Here is an 18824-nt window from a genome sequence, read left to right as displayed (position 1 = left end):
CAGCCCTACACACACACACACACACACACACACACACACACAGTACAGGACAGCCCTACACACACACACACACTGTACAGGACAGCCCTACACACACACACACACACACTGTACAGGACAGCCCTACACACACACACACTGTACAGGACAGCCCTACACACACACACACACACACACACACACACACTGTACAGGACAGCCCCACACACACACACACACACACTGTACAGGACAGCCCTACACACACACACACACACACACTGTAAAGGACAGCCCTACACACACACACACACACACTGTACAGGACAGCCCTACACACACACACACACACACTGTACAGGACAGCCCTACACACACACACACACACACACACACACACACACACACACACACACACACACACACACACACACACACACTGTACAGGACAGCCCTACACACACACACACACACACACACACACACACACACACACACACACTGTACAGGACAGCCCTACACACACACACACACACTGTACAGGACAGCCCTACACACACACACTGTACAGGACAGCCCTACACACACACACACACTGTACAGGACAGCCCTACACACACACACTGTACAGGACAGCCCTACACACACACTGTACAGGACAGCCCTACACACACACACACACTGTACAGGACAGCCCTACACACACACACACACTGTACAGGACAGCCCAACACACACACACACACTGTACAGGACAGCCCTACACACACACACACACACACTGTACAGGACAGCCCTACACACACACACACACACACAGTACAGGACAGCCCTACACACACACACACACACACACACACAGTACAGGACAGCCCTACACACACACACACACACACACAGTACAGGACAGCCCTACACACACACACACACACACACAGTACAGGACAGCCCTACACACACACACACACACACACAGTACAGGACAGCCCTACACACACACACACACACACACACACACACACACAGCCCTACACACACACACACACACACAGACAGCCCTACACACACACACACACACACACACACACACACACACACAGTACAGGACAGCCCTACACACACACACACACACACACACACACACACAGTACAGGACAGCCCTACACACACACACACACACACAGTACAGGACAGCCCTACACACACACACACACACATAGTACAGGACAGCCCTACACACACACACACACACACACACATAGTACAGGACAGCCCTACACACACACACAGTACAGGACAGCCCTACACACACACACTGTACAGGACAGCCCTACACACACACACACTGTACAGGACAGCCCTACACACACACACACACACACACACACACTACAGGACAGCCCTACACACACACACACTGTACAGGACAGCCCTACACACACACACACACACTGTACAGGACAGCCCTACACACACACTGTACAGGAAAGCCCTACACACACACTGTACAGGAAAGCCCTACACACACACTGTACAGGAAAGCCCTACACACACTGTACAGGAAAGCCCTACACACACTGTACAGGAAAGCCCTACACACACTGTACAGGAAAGCCCTACACACACACACTGTACAGGAAAGCCCTACACACACACACACACACTGTACAGGAAAGCCCTACACACACACACTGTACAGGAAAGCCCTACACACACACACACTGTACAGGAAAGCCCTACACACACACACACTGTACAGGAAAGCCCTACACACACACACACTGTACAGGAAAGCCCTACACACACACACACAATACAGGAAAGCCCTACACACACACACACACACAATACAGGAAAGCCCTACACACACACACACACACTGTACAGGAAAGCCCTACACACACACACACACTGTACAGGAAAGCCCTACACACACACACTGTACAGGAAAGCCCTACACACACACACTGTACAGGAAAGCCCTACACACACACACACACTGTACAGGAAAGCCCTACACACACACACACTGTACAGGAAAGCCCTACACACACACACACACACTGTACAGGAAAGCCCTACACACACACTGTACAGGAAAGCCCTACACACACACACACACTGTACAGGAAAGCCCTACACACACACACACTGTACAGGAAAGCCCTACACACACACACTGTACAGGAAAGCCCTACACACACACACTGTACAGGAAAGCCCTACACACACACACACACACACACACACACACACACACACACACAGTACAGGACAGCCCCACACACACACACACACACACACACACACACAGTACAGGACAGCCCTACACACACACACACACACACACACACAGTACAGGACAGCCCTACACACACACACACACACACACACACACACACACTGTACAGGACAGCCCTACACACACACACACACTGTACAGGACAGCCCTACACACACACACACTGTACAGGAAAGCCCTACACACACACACTGTACAGGAAAGCCCTACACACACACTGTACAGGAAAGCCCTACACACACACACACACACACACACTGTACAGGAAAGCCCTACACACACACACTGTACAGGAAAGCCCTACACACACACTGTACAGGAAAGCCCTACACACACACTGTACAGGAAAGCCCTACACACACACTGTACAGGAAAGCCCTACACACACACTGTACAGGAAAGCCCTACACACACACTGTACAGGAAAGCCCTACACACACACTGTACAGGAAAGCCCTACACACACACACACTGTACAGGAAAGCCCTACACACACACACTGTACAGGAAAGCCCTACACACACACACACTGTACAGGAAAGCCCTACACACACACACTGTACAGGAAAGCCCTACACACACACACTGTACAGGAAAGCCCTACACACACACACACACACACACACACACACAGTACAGGACAGCCCCACACACACACACACACACACACACACACACACACAGTACAGGACAGCCCTACACACACACACACACACACACACACACAGTACAGGACAGCCCTACACACACACACACACACACACAGTACAGGACAGCCCTACACACACACACACACACACACACACTGTACAGGACAGCCCTACACACACACACACACTGTACAGGACAGCCCTACACACACACACACTGTACAGGAAAGCCCTACACACACACACTGTACAGGAAAGCCCTACACACACACTGTACAGGAAAGCCCTACACACACACACACACACACACTGTACAGGAAAGCCCTACACACACACACTGTACAGGAAAGCCCTACACACACACTGTACAGGAAAGCCCTACACACACACTGTACAGGAAAGCCCTACACACACACTGTACAGGAAAGCCCTACACACACACTGTACAGGAAAGCCCTACACACACACTGTACAGGAAAGCCCTACACACACACTGTACAGGAAAGCCCTACACACACACTGTACAGGAAAGCCCTACACACACACACACACTGTACAGGAAAGCCCTACACACACACACTGTACAGGAAAGCCCTACACACACACACACTGTACAGGAAAGCCCTACACACACACACACTGTACAGGAAAGCCCTACACACACACACACACACACACACACACTGTACAGGAAAGCCCTACACACACACACTGTACAGGAAAGCCCTACACACACACTGTACAGGAAAGCCCTACACACACACTGTACAGGAAAGCCCTACACACACACTGTACAGGAAAGCCCTACACACACACTGTACAGGAAAGCCCTACACACACACTGTACAGGAAAGCCCTACACACACACACACACACACACACACACACACACACAGTACAGGACAGCCCCACACACACAGTACAGGACAGCCCTACACACACACACACACACACACACACACACACACACACACACAGTACAGGACAGCCCTACACACACACACACAGTACAGGACAGCCCTACACACACACACACACACACAGTACAGGACAGCCCTACACACACACACACACACACACACACAGTACAGGACAGCCCTACACACACACACACACTGTACAGGACAGCCCTACACACGCACACACTGTACAGGACAGCCCTACACACGCACACACTGTACAGGACAGCCCTACACACACACAAACTAGTAGTTCAACCTCTGAAGAGTCTCTTAATTCCATGTCTAGACAGGCAGCTCAACAAGAGTTGGAAGATCACAAGATCAGGAGCTCATCTAGTGCAGTTTCCCTGCTAGCCAACAGGACATACTGGGATCTGTAGTTCCACCTAAACTGGAACATTACATGTCTCCCCAAAACATCATCTACCCACTGCAAATCCATAGCAACTACTGAGTCACAAGCCCAAGGCCTGGCCTTTCACCTAGACTACATCACTGACTGATATACAGAGACTTGTAGTTCCACCAGGGCTTAAAGGGAGCCCGAGGTGAGAGGGTCATGGAGGCTGCCTTATGCATTTCCTTTTAATTAGTACCATTTGCCTGGCAGTCCTCCTGATCCTGTATTAGTCTTATGCTTGTTCCAGGGTTTTGACTCAGACAGTAATTATGCCAGAAGATCGACAGGGCCGCAAGGCAACTGGCATCGTTTACAAGTAAATAAATATGGCAGCCATATTATTATTATTATTATTATTGATTTATAAAGCGCCAACATATTCCGTGGCGCTGTACAAAGTAAGAAACAAACATGGGGTACATAATAATACAGACAATGGTGTACACCAATATACAAGATACATAATTAGTGACAAAATACAAAGAATGATACAAAATACAAATTATAGAATTGGTAATGACAGTGATAAAATTAACATGATGAATAAAATGTATAATGGTTACCAAGACACAAAAGGGGGAGAGAGCCCTGCCCTTGCGAGCTTACAATCTAAAGGGAATGGGGGGAAACAAGAGGAGGGGTAGTATGCAGCAAATATATAGAGGCTTTGTGTTTTAGGATACCTAGTAGGAGTGCAATTTGGTCTTAGTACAAAGGGAAGTGGCCTAAGGTAGAGCATATGCTTGTCGGAACAAGTGTGTTTTTAGAGAGCGTTTAAAGGTAGCAAAGGTTGGCGAGTGACGGATGTGTTGTGGGAGGGCATTCCAGAGGAGGGGTGAAGCGCGTGCGAAGTCTTGTAAACGTGAATGTGAGGAGTTGATTCTAGAGGAGGACAACAGAAGATCATGTGCCGATCTGAGATTGCGATTGGGTTTGTATCTGGAGATTAATGAGGATATGTACCGGGGGGAGAGATCGTGGAGAGCTTTGTAGGTTAGGGTTAGGAGTTTGAACTGAATCCTCTGGTTAATTGGCAGCCAGTGAAGAGCTTGACAAAGAGGGTCGGCAGAGGAAGATCGAGAAGAGAGATGAATGAGACGAGCAGCTGAGTTCAGTACTGACTGGAGCGGGGCCAGTTTGTTAGACGGTAGTCCACAAAGTAGTACGTTGCAGTAGTCCAGACGAGAAATTATGAGAGCATGTATTAACATTTTAGTTGTGTCTTGAGTGAGAAAGGGACGGATGCGAGATATGTTTTTGAGTTGGAGATGGCAGGAGCTGGTTATGGAGTGAACATGAGGAATAAAAGAGAGAGATGAATCGAATATCACCCCCAAGCACCGAGCTTTGGGAACTGAAGTTATGGGAGTGTAACATTTATTGTTACTTCAGGCAGGGAGGTGGACAGAGACGGTGGAAAAATTATTAGTTCCGTTTTACTCATGTTAAGTTTTAGGAAGCGAGAGGACATGAAGGAGGATATAGCAGACAAGCAGTCAGGAACACGTTTAAGGAGGGAGTTAAGGTCTGGGGCAGAGAGGTACAGTTGTGTATCGTCTGCATAGAGGTGGTATTGAAACCCGAATGAGTTGATTAAATCACCAAGACCATGCATGTAGATGGAAAAGAGGAGGGGACCAAGGACAGAGCCTTGGGGAACCCCGACAGACAAAGCATGAGGAGAAGAGATCTGATCTGAGTAGGAGACTGTGAAGGACCTTCCAGAGAGGTAGGAAGATAACCATGTGAGAGCAAGGCCCTTTATTCCGACATTTGAAAGTATTTGTAGGAGTAAGGTGTGGTCGACAGTATCAAATGCTGATGACAGGTCAAGAAGGATGAGTATGGAAAATTGACCTTTGGATTTGGCTGTAAGAAGGTCATTGGCCACTTTGGTAAGGGCTGTTTCCGTGGAGTGGTTAGAGCGAAAGCCAGACTGGAACTGATCAAGTAGGGAGTTAGCAGATAAATAATGGCTTAATTCTGCATGTATATGGCGTTCAAGTAGTTTGGATGCAAATGGGAGAAGTGACATTGGGCGGTAGTTGGCAAGTGTGGTAGGATCTAGAGAGGGTTTTTTAAGTAGTGGTGTCACAACAGCTTTTTTGAGTGGGGACGGAAAGATGCCAGTAGAGAGGGAGAGGTTAAATAGCGTTGTTAGTGCAGGCAAGAGAGATGAGGATAGCTGCGGAATGAAATGGGAGGGAATAGGATCCAAAGAACAGGTGGTTAGATTAGTTTTGGCAATTTTAGAGGAAAGAGTGTTCAGAGAGTGGAGAGAAGGCAGTTAGAGAACAGTCAATGAGAGGTGTGGAGGTGGGATTTGAGGGCCGCATGGAGAATTCACTTCTGATTTTGTCAATTTTATCAGTGAAGTATGTTGCAAATTCTTCAGCTGATAAGCAAGATGAAGGAGGAGGAGGAGGGGGATGGAGAATGGAGTTGAAGGTGCTGAACAAGCGTTCCTTCTCACCTCAGGTTACCTTTAAACATAGCATGCCGCTTGACATCTTGCACACATCACTGACTGGGACAGTTCATGCAAAAACAGAATAGGACATCAACTTCTGTAATTACCCATAAACACTTGAACTTGTAGTTCCTCACAAACCTGTAGCCCCCTCTACTGAGGCTTCTCTCTATAGATGAGCTGGGACTTGTCATGTTCTGGTTCCAATGTCGCTGGAGTCCCCAACTCCCCACCCAGACACTGCATCCCTGTTGGCATGCGGAGAGGAAAGCCAAATTCCTCCCTTATTGGCGCAGTCTAGCGCCCAGCCATTAGCAGGGCAGAATAAATGAAGTCTAGGAAGCATCATATTTCATGGATGTTTGTCTCCTACCTTCCCAGCCTGCATCTCTCCTCTCTCTCTCCCCCAGCTCTTTAAATAAAAAGACAGCAACAGAAATATATTTGCCTAGTAGTTCATAGACCTCCATCCACCCACACAGATAAACATAGCCAGCAGCAGACGAAGAAATTCCCGGGAGGAACACTGGCTGGCTTCCCACAATATGTTTGTATAGTATTCCAGCTTGCAGGGGCTTTTTCTGAGCAGGCGAAGGCAGCGGGCCATGCCTCGCTCTGTATCAGACCCTCCTGTGACACAGACCTCCCCTCAGCAGTGCCTAGCCGGGCCTATACAGCACCCCTGCCACCTACAGCACACCAGCTCACGCTCCTACAAGACAGCAGAGTGTGCCAAACCCTGAGGCACAATAACATTTATGCACTGGCACAGCTCTAATTACACTAACCTATACATATCCCGATGAGGTAGCTATGGCCACGTTCACACAAGGGGTTAATCCGGTGTTACCAAGCGGTAACCAAATAGTTAACTGAACTTTTGCACGGGACCGAATTGAAACAGAGAAATGCACCCTGTATGTATTTAGAGGGTTTAGCCTGTCATGCTAGGAACACACAATGCGTTTTTTTCGGTCCATTTTCCGTTCAATCAATTTTTGATTTGTTTTTTCGGTCGATTCTCTATTTATTTTCTTAGAAATTTCCATTCACTCCAATGAGAAATCAACCAGAAAAACGATCAAAAATAAGATCAGACATGACGGAACCATCTATCTAACACAAAATTGTTTGGTGTGTTCCTAGCATAATTCCCCCTCATCTGTGTCTAATCACCACTGTAATTTGATCTCTTCAGCTATATCATATCAGGAATCTCCTCTGCCTCGGCAGAGCAGCTAATTGGTAAAAACAGGATGTTAGCAATATGTCTGCTTCCATGAAAGCAGGAAGTAGACACTGCAGATTTATTGCAGGATTTGTATCAGCTGTAAAAATGTTTTTCTATAAAAGTTCTTGTGCTGTTGCACATCTTTTAGAGCAGAAAGGAAGTTGTGAGGTCAGGTCCGTTTTAACTGACGCTCTACAACGACCTGACGCTTTTTTTGTATGCTAATTAGGCTAACGCTAACTACAGTCTGTCATAGTTGGAACACAGTACGGTTAGGGCCCTTTTCCACCTGCAGTCGCTAGCGTTCACGCTGAACGCTAGCGATTGCTGAATCGCAAAACCGGCGATTCCGACGTTCGCGATTTTGCTATGCTATGCACTGCATAGCAAAATCGTGGCAAATATCGCTCCGCCGCGCGTTCGCGTTCCCGTCAAAAGCGAATCGCGGTAGTGGAAATGACCTACCGCGATTCCTATGTTAAAAAGCAAATCGTAGCGATTGTAAAATCGCTAGCGGTTTGCGTTTTTGCGATTCAGCTGCGCTGGTGGAAAAGGGCCCTTAGAGAGTAGCAGACAGGCAGCTTCCAACAGGCGGTTAATGTCCATGCATGTCTTACCGCCTGTCCGGAATGCTGCAAGCGCTAAAGCCTTGTACACACACGCAATTTGGATTGGCCGATTTTACCACTTGTGTAGTACGAGATCTTATCTATACAATCCATTCATAGTATTTAAAATCTGTCATCCCTCATACTACATCGAGGTGGTAAAATTGATCAGTGATTGGCCAATCAAAATTGAATGCGTGTATGCAACCTTATTGGTTCCATGGAGCCATTGGTGAGAGGTGGTCACACCACCTGCATATATGTAGCATTTAAAGGATACCCGAAGTGACATGTGACATGATGAGATAGACATGTGTATGTTCAGTGCCTAGCACACAAATAACTATGCTGTGTTCCTTTTTTTTCCTTTCTCTGCCTGAAAGAGTGAAATATCAGGTATGTAAGTGGCTGACTCAGTCCTGACTCAGACAGGAAGTGACTACAGCGTGACGCTCACCGATAAGAAATTCCAACTATAAAACACTTTCCTGGCAGAAAATGGCTTCTGAGAGCAGGGAAGAGATAAAAAGGGGAATTTCTTATCAAGGAGAGTCACACTCACTTCTTGTCCGAGTCAGGACTGAGTCAGCCACTTACATACCTGATATTTAACTCTTTCAGGCACAGAAAGAAAAAAAAGTAACTCTGCCAAGTTACTTGTGTGCTAGGCACTGTACATACACATGTCTACCTCATGTCACTTCGGGTATCCTTTAAATTACAGCTGGTATGTAGATTAAAAACACATACTGTATACATAGAGTATAGTGACGATATTCTCCAGAGCAATGTCCAGAGGTAATTGGGATTAGCACATGCTTTAATGGATCAGATGTTCAATATGACAACATCAGACCAAACAAATCCATTATAAACTGAGGCCTTTCTTGTTTGATTTTGAATGAGAAATCAATAGAACACTGATCAGGTAAGAATTTATAAGGTTTAAACAATATCAATTGAGCCCAAGTGGGAACATCAAGTGATAGACTTCCACATAGCTTTGTACTGCAACAAACATTAGACAGCTTCACATATAAAACACTGTGTTAATATAAAAAAATAGGAGCGTCCACAGTGGTCGTGGGTAGTGTTTAGCTGAAATTTGCGTAATTTCGCGTTTCCGTAATTACGGACGCGAATATTGTCACTGCGATGCAAATTTGTAATTTCGTAATTGCCTTACAAACTGCAATTCGAAATTCCATAATCGTAATTTTCATCGCATAATTTCGAGTTTCCATGCGAATTATGCACAATTTTGTTTTCCTATAGAAACAGTAATGTTAATTATGAAAATGGATGCAATTTTCTAACAGTAATTATGCAAATTTAAGTAATTACTAAACGCAGCAAAGTCACTCATTGATTACAATTACTGATAATGCAACGGCCCCTGCATGTGCTGTCGCTTTAAATATATCAGGAGGCTCTAGACAAGACAACTAACATTTATATTGCGCTTTTCTCCTGGCGGACTCAAAGCGCCAGAGCTGCAGCCACTAGGACGCGCTCTATTGGCAGTAGCAGTGTTAGGGAGACTTGCCCAAGGTCTCTTACTGAATAGGTGCTGGCTTACTGAACAGGTAGAGCCGAGATTCGAACCCAGGTCTCCTGCGTCAGAGGCAGAGCCCTTAACCATTACACCATCCAGTCACTCTCTACCTGCAGCCAAAAAGTGCTCTTATGCCGGGAATATATACTGGACGTTTCCGCGGCTCGATTATGCCGCCGGATCGATTCCCACGTGTTCCTGCGGCCGATTCTCTTATCTTCTGGTCGTTTTCCTTATCTTTTTGTATTGTGCCCATGCGGTATTGAGCGCAGAATCGGTCCGGCGGGTGATCGGACACGTCGGAAATTATCAATCGCGCCATCTAATGACTCGATCGAGCTGCGGAAACGCACAGTGTATTCCCGGCATTAGTGGTCATGCTGAGACACTTTGTTTTGGGCCTTGCAATATCTGATAATGCAAAGGTCCCTGAACGTGCTGTCACTTTAAATGTTTCAGGAGGCTCTGGACTGGAACGTAATTTCGAGAATGGCCGAATTTCCACGTTAAACACAAAATTACGCTTAGTTTGCGCAAAATTCCGCAATTCTTAAATCTTGCACTAACGCGTAATTACGAATTTACGATTACAGCTGTAATCTTAATTTTGTAAAATTTTGCGTAATCGTAGTTAGGTTATTACGCTCATCACTAATGGTAGGCTCATCTAATAACCCGTTACAAAAAATAATAATCTCAAAACACACATATAAAGTTCATTATAAGCCAGAGTCCCAACCAAGCTGATCTGAGGCATCTCTCAACAAGCGGAAATGGATAGTCCGTGATAAGGGTATGCCTCTATTAGTGAGGCACCGCCACCACACCCTCAAGATGGAGCACTCACCCTATAAAAATGACCCTCTACAAGATTGGGTCCAAAGCACATCCGGGGGAAATCACGGCCTCTCCCTGCCTGTCACGCACTTTGCAGCTCCTCTTCAATGCTCAATAAAAGGTCTTCATACCAATATGCAACGCAAATCATAAGCCAATAGCCCCCATAGTGTAAAAATGCATAACAAATGTATTAAAATTAAGATGGAACACTCACATATTGCAGATGTAAAACCATGTACTGAGTTTTAACATGCTCAACCCCCGACCGTAAGCCGTATGGCTGGCTCTCAGCAGCCTGTTCAGAACTCCAAACTGTTGCCCAAACGACCGATTCCCGACCCCAGCTGGGTGACAATCATCATATGTACTGCACACGATACTATTGACATCTCAACCCTACATTTAACAGCCCTTTTGGCAATCGCCCAAATTGCTACCGGCGTGTTCAGAAGCCCTTATGCTTTATGCAGGGGGGGGGCGATTCTACCACTTTAAAACAAAACAATCCAAACAAGAGCCACTGGTTTCCATTAATATGGACTGACAGCAACAGAGAGGCAAGATGTTATCCATTTGTTTCCTAATGTCTAAACACAATTCCACCATAGTAGCCCCTGTGTGGTTTAACAAATGACCATGATTAACGTTTGACACCAAACACAAAAGTGTCCAGCTTTTCACAAAGAAATGTCCCATAAAGCGCTCTGATCTCATTTTTACACAGGTACAATCGATCGGCCAATAACAACTGCATCACCTGTACTGAGCAGGCTTTTACACCGTACAAAGGCTGATTCACTAGCCTGAAACTCCTGCACCTTATACAGGCTTGAGAAGATTACGGAGGCTGACATTTTTGATCACAGATTAAACAATAAATATAGATTACTCAATGGAAATGGAAATCAGAATGCTCAGAGTGTTTTTTTAGGGTTGGCAGCACCCTCAAAAGCTACATGCAGAATTTGCAAAATCGCAATCGACTAAACGATGCAAGATGAACGCTGGGAATATACGACAGCAGCCATATGTCTGAATCGGCCCCTATGTTTGAAATAAAGCTTCAGCAACTAAAAATAAATAAAAAAGTATTTGTCTGATAAACGTTGACCACATACACGGTAGTTCAGTGCACAAGCAATCACTTTTCATGCTAAGTGGGTGGGGCCGCTACAGATGCCTGGATTGCATCATCCCCAGGGTTTGGACTGCAAGTGGGCAGGCACAGGCTCAATCTGTGTGTGAATATTTCAGCCTGTAGCACATACACCAGACAGATTTGCTGCACAAGGTGGAACGAAGGTCTGTGCACCTTAGTCTACAGTTAAGTAGTGAATGTCAATGGTAGGCCAACCTTTCCGGCTTACATGGAAAGTGAATGCAAATTGTATCCATCTCAGAACTGGGCCAACCAAAAGTATCCGGAAGTGTGCCTGACTGAGTCCACCATGGCTGGTTTCGATTGGTCCAATTTCGAGCTGCATGTATTTGCATAAGCCTCCATCAACATGGAATCATTTGAATCTCATTGACCGTCTGGTATTACTTCTGTGCAAAGTTCAAGTAAAGATTCCCAAATAGCTCTCAACTCCACAACTGAAGTGCCAATGACCACTTCCTATTTCTGTACTGTGCAAGTTACTTTGCAAATGAATCCTAGACAGTAATGCAGTTGCCTCAGGGGCTCTCCTCAATGTTTATCATCTCATTGGTAGGGATTAGCCACAAATAGAACATGTAACAAATATGCACATGTATGCTCAACAGGAAAAGGAAGTGACATCAGCCAGATCCATGTTAGGAGAAGCCTTTAATTACCCGGCAGCTGATAAATATACACAGCTACCGACTGTTTTGTCCAATGCCATCCCCTTTTTTAAACTTACTATAAGGCCTCTTGCACACTACATGCGATTCCGATTTTTAATCGTTACTGCATGCTGCGTTTCTCTTGATAGCATCCAGCAAAAATCAGAATCGCAAATCGGATTTGCAGTGTGCAGGGGGCCTGAAATCTGCATAGCCAGCAAATTAAGACCATCATTAGTAACAATCCAAAAAATTAAGGATTATACAAACTACAAAAAGATAAGCCTATAAAATGTATGTATCTTTATGTCATCACCATAAAGGTAACCCACTAATTATACAATCTTGATAGTACAATCTATGTAGTAGAGGGGTAAACTGAGTGAATATACTTTGTATGAATACTTAGGTAGTCCCTCATTGTACAATCAAGATTGCATCATTGGTGGACACCTTTGGGGTTAAGGAACATTTTCCTTGACAGGAAAGAAATGAATCTCGAACTGCCCATTAATTAACCATTGACTGATACATTTAGGGCTCGTTTCCACTAGTGCGGTGCGAATCCCTGGGATTCCACCGCTGACGAAATCGCATGCGGATGCGATTCCGCGTGCGTTTTTTGCCGCGAATTCGCATGCGATTTCGCATAGGCAGGGTCTATGCGAATTTAACCATGTCACTGCCTGACTCAATTTGTATTACTTTTCATGCAAAAAACGCACGTGCGTTTTCCCTATTAAATACATGGGCTGCGATTCGCCTGCATTCCTCACGCAGGCGAATTCTGCAGGCCCTACCGTGCAGAAAAATCCTGCACAGAAAAACGCACGAAAACAATGACAAGTGGAAACAGTCCCATCCACTTTCATTGCCTATGCGAATTCGCATGCAGGCCACGCATGCGAATTCGCCCTAGTGGAAACGGGCCCTTACAGTTGCTGCCAGCGAGACAGGTCATAGAGAACAGTTCACCAATCACAGCAAAGTCTACAACTAGAAGCATTCAAATTGGCCGAATAGTGTGGGCGTATTGCTGGTATAACCTATCTGAAACCTAGCAGTTCGAGAGGGTGCTGTCCACCCAATCATGTTAGCAGAATTTTCCTATGGGCTCTCTCACTGGCTGACTTCAACCATACTAGCCACTAGGGATGTCCCTGCCTACAAGAACTCATGGAGAAGCATGTGATCAGTTTGATCGGCTGATTTGTAAGGTTCTGGCCAGCAAATCAGAGCCTTACAAATCTATCAATTGATCACATGCTTCCCAATGAGTTCTCCTAAGGTAGGACCACCCCTACTAGCCAGACATATGTCCAAAATGCCCCAATCTGGCAAGTGATCGATTCTACTGCCTTGTAGATTAATCTAAAGTTTCAGCAAAGTCTGCTTAAGAATCGATCAAACTGTGCGCTTTACCACTCGATCCAGTAAAAATGTTGTGGCCACTGCCCCTCCCCATACCCACTCAGTGGAGATTTACCAACAAGCACACTTTCCATGAACCTTCTATCAATTATTTTCCTTACAGATGATCAATTCATCAAGTGGTCTGGTCTTACTCTTGTGCAAAGTTCAGGTGCGTACATACACACACACACTACGTTCGTTATCCGCAGGGATCGTGACTCAATATCACGGGCTAAAGTTCAGGGCCATGTGCCGTACAGAGGCAATGCTAAGCTACAGCCTGGCAACACAATCTGTTGCCATGGAGGAAGGATAATGGGTTGGCTTCTGGAGGACAGGAGAACAACGTGCTCAGAGATCCAGATATTTCAGCAACGCATGGACCATACTCTAGCTAGATTTTCAACAGGGATGGCCTTAACTGGCCACCTCAGCCAAGGACACTATAGTATGTTTCGGCCTTTCCAGTTTAAACTCAGTAATTACATTCATTGTAGAGCAAAGAAAACTGGCAAGTCAAACTTCACGTCACCTTGTAGACACGTTAGATGCAATGTTGATTCCCAAGTGCATGGTTCCTCACTTTACCCTGTCCACCAGAAGCTGCTTCATTGTGTGTCACACCAATGTACCACTAACAGCAGGGCACTCTTCTACTTTAGGGGACCCAGCAGGAAATCTTATAGGGAAATTCAGCAAACGTGATTGGGTGAACGGCACCCTTTTGAACTGCTAGGTTTCATTTAAAAGAGACACTAACAAGAAAACGTCCCCTGGGGGGTACTCACCTCGGGAGGGGTAAGCCTCAGGATCCTAATAAGGCTTCCCCCATCCTCCTGTGTCCCACGGGGGTCTTGCTGCAGACCTTCAAAGCCGGCGCGACAAATCCGACAGCCTGTTCAATATTTACCTTTCCAGGCTCAAGCGGGGGCGCTGTTTCGGCTCTTCTGACGGAGATAGGCGGAAATAGCCGAACTGCGCAGGAGACTTGCGCCTGCGCAGTAGAGAGGCCCGACGGAGATCGGCTATTTCCGCCTATCTTCGTGGGAAGAGCGGATACTGCGCTGGAGCCACGGAGGTAAATATTTACATCGCCGCCACTCCGGGAGGATTTTTGCCACCGACGTGGGACCGAGGAGGATGGGGAAGCCTCAATAGGATCTGGAGGTTTCCCCCACCCGAGGTGAGTACCCCCCAGGGGGAGTTTTTTTCGTTGCAGGTTTCTTTAAGTTATAATAAACTACGCCCTCTTTATTCACACAGCTTAATGCTGTAGAGGGTGCTGTGATTGGAGAACTGTTTCCTATAGGGTTTCCAGTTGGGTCTCCTAAAAGTAGACTAGTACCAAATAATGTGTGTATAATTGTAAAATTCAGCATTAACTGACTGGCAGCTCAGAATTCTGCTGAGGGACAGTTAACCAACAAACACTGAGATTGATTGGCTCTTTTTAAAGTCAGCGAAAATTCACATGGAAAATCAGCTCATCTCTACAAGACTTTTTATATAAACATTGAAAATAAAAAAAAAATAAAAAAAATAAATAAAAAAAGGCAAACATTTCCTGTCGATATTTGATCAAAATGACTACCAGGCAATGATTGGCCATTCCCATTCATTGAGCGATGTCAGCAGTTAAGCAATACACAGGCCACAGAGATGAAAATTAGAAGTCATAGTTACATAGTTATTGGGTTGAACAAAAAAAAAAAAAAAGACATACGTCCATCAAGTTCAAAGAGAAAATATAATTTGTCGCTAGTCTGGTTCAGGGGACCCAGCGGGGAACGTCACAGACCAACAGCCACTTCCTGCTTGCAGCAAATTGGATGCGTCCACTATTTTGTAAGAAATAGGGGACCCATGGGGAATCTAAAGCTAAAACTACACACCAGGACCTTAGAGGGGAACTGAAGTAAGAGGTATACGGAGGCTGCCATATTTATTTCCTTTTAATCAATACCAGTTGCCTGGCAGCCCTGCTGGTCTATTTCTCTGCAGTAGTATCTGAAACGCCAGAAACAAGCATGCAGCTAGTCTTATCAGATCGGACTTTGAAGTCTGAACCACTGAAACACCTGATCTGCTGCACGCTTGTTTTAGGGGCTATGGCTAATAGTATTAGAGGATCAGCAGAGCTGCCAAACAACTGGTATTGCTTAAAAAGGAAATAAACATGGCAGCCTCCATATACCTATCTCTTCATTTCCCTTCCTACTGTAGGGGGTTAGGGGAGAGGGACAAAAAAAAAAAGGCGTTGAACTTACCTGGAGCTTCTAATGGTCCCCCACAGACGTTCTGCGCCCGCGCAGCCACTCACCGATGCTCCTGTCCCCGCCTCCAGTTTACTTCTGGAATTTCCGACTTTGAAGTCGGAAAACCACTGCGCCTGCACGGCCGTATCCTTTCTCCCGCTGACGTCACCAGGAGTGTACTGCGCAGGTCCAGACCTACTGGGCCTGCGCAATACACTCCTGGTGACGTCAGCAGGTGCAAGGGCGCAGCCGCGGAGGCGCAGTGGTTTTCTGACTTTTAAGTTGGATATTGCATAAGTTAACTGGAGGCGGGGATCAGAGCATCAGTGAGTTGCTGTGCGGTCGCAGAACGTCTGCAGGCGACCATTAGAAGCCTCGGGTAAGTTCAACTCTTTTTCCCCTACAGTACTCCATTAAACCGCTGGGCCTTAGGCACTGCGCTCGCTTAGGGTAGTTAGCACCCCTGCTAGGGCAACTTTCCTAGCCCAAATTTGGTTGGTGGTGTCGATAGCGTTTCCTGCTGTGTCTCCTATGTTTTACAAATTAGTAGTCACCACCATATTGCCTTGAGCAGGAATTGGTCATGGGTGCCCCTCAAATAGACTAGCACCTATAATCCTTCTGAAATCTTATAGTAGCCAAACATCTAAGGATTAGGATTGAATTGATTAAGCAATCGACTTTAATGGACTATCAATTCCATGAGTAGTGGCCCACACATTACAAGCGATATCCTATGCAATTCACCTTCACTAATCGATCTGACCGATATTATCAGAGCCGGGCCGAGGCAGAGGCGAGAGAGGCTCCAGCCTCAGGGCGCAGTGTAGGCGGGGGCGCACAACTCACTCAGCTATCATTTCCCTACTGTGTTTGAAGCAGAGAGAAATAAGAAAAGGGGATACATGGCACTGACTGCAAGCCAGATAACTAGAGATTAAGGTGTTGAGGGGCTTGGGGGCCCTGGGGAGCCTCTTAGTCTAATAGCAAACAGTGTGTGATGGCTGGGGTGGGATGGATGGGGGGCACACTTAGGTGTCTCAGCCTTGGGTGCTGCAGGACCTTGTCCTGGCTCTGGATATTATGCATCTATGCTGAGTGCAAAAATCGATTTAGTGTTGATCGACTGATATGCAAACAGCTGCCGATTCCTGTACGATCGGCTGATATCTTCTATCCTGGTTGATCAACTAAGTTGGTCAGTAACATGATCTCAGCCACTTTTCATCAATTGGGCATACTGGAACAATTTTGTTTCTCTTTCCATTCGATCAAACGATCCAAGCAAATGGTTGATCATACAGCCAAATCATTAGATTTATGGCCACCAGACAGAGAAATATCTACCAACACTTTTTATGTCTAGTGGGAATTATCCTGCATGACTGTAGTTTTCAGATGGCATGAACTGAACAAACACCTGAGTGAACTTATCCCAAGAAACTGGTGGCATGACTGCAAACCCTGGTCCACTCCACAACCTGAGCCTCCATAGCTGCAGCTGTCAGCCAAGGCATTGCAGATGGGTTTTCCAGGACTGGACTGCTGGCTGGGAAACCCCGCCTATTGTGTCCATGCAGTGCCAGTGTGGCCCCTGGATGAGTCTGGGGTGCCCCCCTGCGCTCCGCCGGTGCAGATCCATTTACCTGGAATGGCAGCAGGCGCTGCGTGTAGCCGGTGCGCAGAGATCAGGCGGCGCCGCGTCCTGGTAGCGATCCCATCCACCGCGATCACAGGCGCTTCCCGCAGCAGCAGCCGCGGATAGCAAGGAGGGATCCCCCCGCAGCTCTGCTCATCTTCCAGGCAGGACGCCTCCCCCCCCTGCGGCCAGCAGCAGCGGCCGCCAATCCCAGCCCGGAGCCACCGGCAGCCAGCAAAAACTTGTGTCCAGAGAGCCCGACGGCTCCGCCGCAGAGAGAGGAGGAAGTGCTATGGCTGTCTGTGTGCTGGAGGTGTATGCAGGCGGCAGGCATGAGCACATCATTTCCTCCTGCACAGTCACACGGGGGAGGGGACGGCAATAGGGGCTGGAGGGGGCTGCACGGTGGGCGGGCTGCTCAGGCAGGGGGCACCCCAGACGGGTTCTGCTGCTGGGCTGTCTCCCACGGCTGGCTGCTGCTCATTACTGGGCTATTAGCCTTGCAGATGGGATCACGATGGGTTTCTTTAGTCACTTCAATTCACGCCATTGACTTACACTAGGGGAAAACATAAAGAGAAGGTATCTACTGTTGTCACTAAAAACTGCTGATAATAATATGCATAAAGTTATATCCTTTCAATAGAACTTCTATATTGGATATTAAACAATCTCTACATATCCATGTAGTATGGATTCAGAGGCGCCAGA

At 46.7% G+C, this 18824-nt stretch overlaps 1 protein-coding gene across 1 annotated transcript in view; it reads right to left on the bottom strand.

Annotated features, from left to right (window-relative positions):
- ACVR1 (activin A receptor type 1) overlaps window positions 1-18458 on the bottom strand; it is a 140861-nt gene extending 122403 nt beyond the window's left edge. The window contains exon 1 of the mRNA XM_068245746.1: window positions 18121-18458. The gene's annotated coding sequence lies outside the window, so the exon portion shown is untranslated. The remainder of the gene's footprint in view (window positions 1-18120) is intronic.
- Between the last annotated feature and the right edge of the window lie 366 nt (window positions 18459-18824).

Source organism: Hyperolius riggenbachi, chromosome 7 (assembly GCF_040937935.1).
Source record: "Hyperolius riggenbachi isolate aHypRig1 chromosome 7, aHypRig1.pri, whole genome shotgun sequence".
Classification (NCBI taxonomy): Eukaryota; Metazoa; Chordata; class Amphibia; order Anura; family Hyperoliidae; genus Hyperolius; species Hyperolius riggenbachi.
The sequence above is the reverse complement of the archived record's forward strand: the minus strand, read 5'-3'. Positions and strand labels throughout refer to the sequence as shown.